Source organism: Hippopotamus amphibius, chromosome 3, assembly GCF_030028045.1.
Source record: "Hippopotamus amphibius kiboko isolate mHipAmp2 chromosome 3, mHipAmp2.hap2, whole genome shotgun sequence".
NCBI lineage: Eukaryota > Metazoa > Chordata > Mammalia > Artiodactyla > Hippopotamidae > Hippopotamus > Hippopotamus amphibius.
In genome coordinates, this window is record NC_080188.1 from 168,112,319 (window position 1) to 168,118,551 (window position 6,233).

Genomic DNA, 6,233 nt, shown 5'->3' on the forward strand with positions numbered 1-6,233 from the left:
CAAACCCACCGTTCTTTTTTTCCAGGTCAGTCTGCTCTCTACTAAGTCATCAATCTTATTTTGCATATGCTTGGCTCACTGGCAAAATTCCATTTAAAGAGAAGCTCCGAGCATCACCAAATATAATAACAGGGTACAGTGTGCTGGAATTTGCAAAGCATTTTCCTTCCTTCTCATTTCTTTCTTATAACCACCTTGAAAAATAGGGCAGGTGTGTTAATTTGTGTTTTACAGATGAGGAAATTGAAATTCAAAGCTCTTGGTTATGTCAGTAATCAGGCAGCTAGTAAGGGCAGTTAGTGTCATGGAGCTAGTTCACGGCAGAGTTAGGACCGGAGGACCTTTCTTCTGATTCCAGATCCCGTGCTTCTCGGGTCCTCTCTGCAAACCTCATGGGTCCACACCTTTAGCTGCTACTTTTTTCCATGTCCCCTCTGATGTTCCTTGTGCGAAGTCGGGCAGGCTTATTACAAATTAAATATCTGGATGCTTGAACTGATGAACAGGAAATGAGGCTGGTAATGCTCAGAGGAATGGAAGCGGGATGCATTTTTTTTAGCAGAATTTTGGGCCAAGTGGCCTCTTTCTGTCCTTCCCTTCCCTGTGTCCTTCCAGTCTCCATAGAAACCCCAAATCAATGTGGCATATGTTGATTCATGTTTCTGCTGTTACTAGGAAGCTACAAACTGGAAATTGCTTTTAAAAGATTTGTGGAGGAGCTTTTGCATGCTGCCCAGAATTCGAATCTACTATCCAAATGACTGTTTTATTAAAAGCTTTTAATGTGGTCCTATCCTAGGTGGTATGTTGATTAAATAAGCGCACAGGGGGCATTTGGCAATAAACCTCCTCTTCCACTATTGTGGCTTTTAAAAATATTATATTGCAGACTTTAATTCCCTTTATCTTCAATGTAATTACATTTCTGTGGCCTCTGTGATAATGCCAGGTGTCCTTTCGCTCTTGATTAATTCCACTCTGCCCTGACCGGGCTGCTGGGAACAATAGTTTGCAGATGCCATAAGTACCTGTGCTGCTGCCCCTGGGTGTCATTAGCATTAGGCAGACTTCCCTCTTGACCTGGAGACTGCAAAAGTCTGGCTTGTTTCTGCCATAAGAAATCCTTGGTGATTTTTCACATTTTCTCATGCGCTCAAAATCAAATACAGCTGACATTTATTAAACACCTGCTCCATACGAGGCAATGAGAATTGATAGCAGAGGGAAGTAAGTCGGGGAGTCTGTCTTTGTGGAGCACGCAGTCATTTGGGAGGATCCGAAAACATAAATCACAAGGATAAACCACAGGCTGCGATGCGGGCTGTCAGAGAATCACACAGCACAGCGGTGTTGGGATGGGAGGATTCCTCCCGATTGAGGGAGCTTTGGAAAAGCTTTGAAAAGGAGACATTTTACCTTGGAGATACTGGGTTTCGAGAAGGAGCTGGGAGTAAAGAGGCAGACCCAGGCTGGGGACATTCGGGGCAGAGAGACCAGCAGAGGAATCAGGCGTGTGCTTGTGTGCATGCGTATGTCTGTGTGTGTGTGCATGCACACACGCATGTGTACAATGGGATATGAGACGATATAGGTAAATGGGACCAAATTATTGGAATAGGCAGGACAGGGAGCTACAATGGAGCCCATCAAGGACTATTATACGGATGATCCTCTTTGTGGTATCTACCCGATGGGTAACTCGTGTGGTAGTGGCGTGTGCCAGAAGGTTTGTGGGCGGATGGGGGTGATGAAATAGGAGCAGGAAGATCAGTTATTTAGGAGGAGGTGGAAGGGCGTGCATTGTGCTGGGTGCGGGTAACCTCTGACATGACAGCGTCAATGGATGGGAGAGGATGCAATTAAGAGATGTATCAGAAATACAACGACAAGGTTTAAAAACCAATTCAGCAAGGGGAAACGGAGGAAAAGAAACCCCAAACACCTGCACTTGTTACCCCGAGGGGCTAGAACAGAGTGATGTCATGAGCACACAGGAGCCCAGCAGGAACGGAGGGTTTAGAGGGGAAGGTGGCTGTTTCGGAGGCGGTCGAGTCTGCAGGGTCTGAGAGGGGTGGGGCTGTCTAGAAGACCTCTGGAGAAGCAGCATGGAGCTCAAAAGAGGCAGGACCAAAGCCCTGATTCTGGAGAGATGCCGTGGCCAGTGCCTGGGAGGACTGAGTCTCCCAGGAGGAGCAAGTGCAGAGCAGAGCAAGCAGTGACGTGCAGGGCAGCCCGTGAAGCCAGAGCAGGGCTTGCAATGATTGTTTTCCTGGGAAAAACCATGTGTCGTACCCAGTGGTGACGTCCTGTGCCCAGTCTTAAACCTGCAACTCAAGAGCAGTAACCAGAGAGGAATGCAGAGCTCTTCATTCCTGGACCAGAGTCCGAGTAGTGACTGCCTTTCTCATTAGCCCTCCAGCCTGCTTGCCTTTTCCTGTCTCTGTCCTTCAGGAAAGAAGGCCACATTAGGATTCTTACCCCCTTGGTTCAGCTCAGTCCCCCCACCCTGGGGATTCTTTATGTATCTGCCTCTATAGGAAGGAAGATTAAGCTAGCATCCTCCCTGGAGAGGGGCCTGTGCTAGGTCTGGGCTGCTTAAAATAGGGTGCTGTGTGCTTACTCCTTGGTGTTTGGGAGAGTTTTGGTTAAAAAAAAAAAGTTTGGAACGCTTTTAATTTTCTTTTTACTCATGCTGGAGGCATGTCTACACACTCTTGACCCTCTGCTCTTTATATTTCTGTTCTTTCTTTTAAAGCTTTATTAATTATGATATCTTTCCTTAAACATTTGGGTTGGTTTATTGACTTCCTGTGACTGTATTATTTCTCTAAAGGCTAATTGAAGATTCCGATGCCTGGTTAATATTAGTTAGCTTCCACTTGAGACTTGGGCCCATGTACAGCCCTGCCCTGTCTCCTCTGTGCCTTTAAATCCTGGATGCTGGACTGGGCAGCATAAGACTTGGAGGAGATCTTCATTCCACCATTTTAGAGCTGGTCGCACGATAACACTGCCTTTGTGTTAAGGTGAGAGGAAGAATGGAGGCTGGAGCCATGGAGTTTGGTATCAGACACCAGCTCTGCCACGTATAAATGTCTTCTCTCTCTTTCCCCATCTGTAAAATCGGGGTGATAAAGATGTTGGCCTTGTAAGTTTGTTGTGAGAGTTAAATAAGATAACAAAGTGCAATAAGAGAGTTAAATAAGATAGCACGGTGTCTGGCACATACTAAGCGCTCATTAAACATTAGCCTTGGACAGGGAATCCAGGGCGGGGATCCACCTTATAGTATAAACTTATCTTGGATTAGGGAAGTGCTTATCAGTGGGCTTTTATTCACCAGTTTATTTGTGTAACGCTTTCTTATGGCAGAGTACAGCAGGAAAATGCCCAGAAGTGAAGGATGCTCTTTATGGTTTAATTCTAAACCCCAGCTAACCTCAGGGTTCAAGACAGGAATCCTGAGGAGTGGAAAACAGTTCTCTCGCATCTCCTTGTATAACACTAAGTTCCTTTTACCTAACAGGGGGGCATTGTGGACATTTTCAGAGAGAGACAATGAGTCACTGTAGAGGCAGTGTCAGAATTTTTATTTCATCCTGTCTTCCGGCAACGTGAGGTTGCGGCAGAATCATTACACTGTGAGAGTACAGGCAATGCACCAATAGATCTGCCAGGGAAGACTGGGTCCAGGTGTGACGTGGTCAAAAAAGCTCTGCTCTGAGAGTCATAAGAAAACAAGTTCTGGTCCTTGAGCTGCCTCTTACGTGTTGTGTCACTTTGAAAAAGGCAGGTCACCTTTTCTACCCTCAGTTCTCTGATCTGTGACACCAGGATAATAATACTCTCTCTGACTATGGCATGGGTTGTTAAGTGACAGTACGTGACAATGCTTTCTACACTGTAAAAGTTTCAACAAATGGAATCCAGTATCTTTATTATAAAAGCATCACTTTCCATAGAGATGTCTGCTGCCTCTAGCAAATGCTGTCTTCTGGGTTTCAGAAATGATTTGCAGCAAAGTCTAGGTGCATTTGGAGCTAGTTCCTGGGTGGAGCAGGAGGCTGTACCTTAGAAACCTAGAGAGGAATGAGGAGAAGATAAGTAAGCTTTATCCCAAGCCAGCGGTTTGTAAACTTTAGCATGCGTTGGAATCACCCGGCTGGCCAATCCCCAGAGTTTCCGATTCTGTAGGTCTGGGGGTGGGGCCTGAGACTTTACATTTCTACCACATTCCCAGGTGGTGCTGACGCTGCTGGTGCGGGGACCACACTCCGAGAACTACTGTACTAGGGCAAGCAGGAAGAGAGAGCCCTCCTTCTGGAACTGAACCGGGCAGTGTAAAGATCCACGTGGGTAAGGTGATTTGGAAGAAAAAATGTAGAAGACAGAAAGATAGAGATAACGTGCAGATTGGGCAGAACAAAGGGAAAAGTCTCATTCCGTAACAAATGCAAGTAGGGGGAAGTTGCTAGGTGATGGATGAGGGAGAGAGGTGAATTTCCACTGTAGGGAAACCCAGGTGAGAGGCAGGAGCATTAATTTGGAAATATACATGTCTGAGGAGGCGGAGATTTCTTATTAAGAAGCGAGGAGTGGTGTGGTTGGTGCTGGGGAGTAGGACGGGCTGCGGGGAGAAATGCCGCTGTAGAGGAAGAGGGGCAGCTGAGATGTGGCAGAGGGGGGAAATTTCAGGGCTGTGTGGTTTAGCTTGGTAGTGCAGCACAATAGAAATTGGGAGAAAGGGGGTGGAATTTAGATGTGTGACCTGCCCCGTAGCTTTCTTGCTCTCTGCATTTATCACATCACATCACACCCAGCAAGACAGCCCCCCTCCTCCTGGTTCATTAGGAGATTTGATTCGGCTTGGCTCCTGCTGTCAGCAGCTGTCTGGGGCAAGATCTTTATGCTGGCTGCTCCCTAAGCAGCAACCCAGCCTTCAGCCAGCAGCAGAGCTCATTAGAAGAGACCCCCTGGACCCTTGATTTTCAGCTCACTGGTGGCGGGAAAGAGTTAATACCTCTGGCTTCACTGCCCCCCTGGGCAGCCTCTGGGTGCAAAGGGAGGCAGCTCTGGGCTGTGGGGACTTCTCCCTGAGCTGCTGAGCTGCAGCCAGAGGAGCAGGGAAGCAGGTTAGGGAGGCTGAAGACGAAGGTGCAGGAGGAGTGCCAGGCAAGCTCTGCTCAGGGGCACCTCCTGTATCCTGCCAATGAGGATGGGCGTGCAGACTGTGCCCGGGAGCTGAGCCGCCACCCGCTGGGTGTAGGCTGCTTCAGTATTTACCGAATGTGACAAGCAGAGAGAAGAGCTTTCAGTGGGGCTGCTTGCTGCCCGGCTCAAGTGGTGGGAGGTGTGTTGTGCATGCATGCGTTTGAATATGTGTGTGTGTGTGTGTGCGTGTGTGTGCGCGCGCGTGCGTGAGCAAGTGTGCCTCTGTGTTCATGCACTCATGCCCTTCACCCGCCAAGGATTTGACTGCTAAGAGAAAGATCTACTCTTTCCCCAGAGCTCCTTACCCGCAGCCTCTCTGACCATCCCGTTGGCAAAGACCCGCAGGCCATGAGGACCGATCAAAGACAGTGAGTATTGCTCTGGCTTCTCTCTTTCCTCTCCGGGGTGCCCGTGTGGGCTGATTGTATTATCCATATTTAATTAACCTGCCTCTCCATGCATATTGATTGCTTTCTTCTCACTGAGGCTCTTAGTTTCTGTTCCCCTCTTTGTAAGTCTTTGCTCTTTGCTTTTAACCTTTTTTCCTTCCTCGAGTGTCCTCGCTCTCCACTATGCCCCATCCTGTCTGCCCCAGAGTCCCCTGTAACTGGATGCCCACTTATTAGGGCACATGTACCTTGGTGTCACCATGCCCTTGGCCTTCCTGGGCTCTGAGTAAGCCCAAACTCTGTCCCCTAGAAGTCGAGGGCCAAATGGGATAAGAACCCCCAGGTGCTGGGATGAATAAGAAAGGTGGCGGTCAGAGTATCCTGCAGACGCTTGTTTAATCGACTCTAAGACTAAGCTAATTATAAGGGGTGGCAGAGGGGCCGAGGGGCCATGGTGGCCAGTGCTGGATTCCGAAGAGAGAGAGGCCGACATCTGAGTAGCTCTGGGAAGCCAGCGTGCACTAGCAGTGGGATGGGAAAAAATGACCAGGCAGTGACAGCAGGCCAGGTGATAACTGCCCCAGGTGACCTTGCCTTGCTGTGAATGTGGGTAGTAGTAGTACCTGGTTCTGC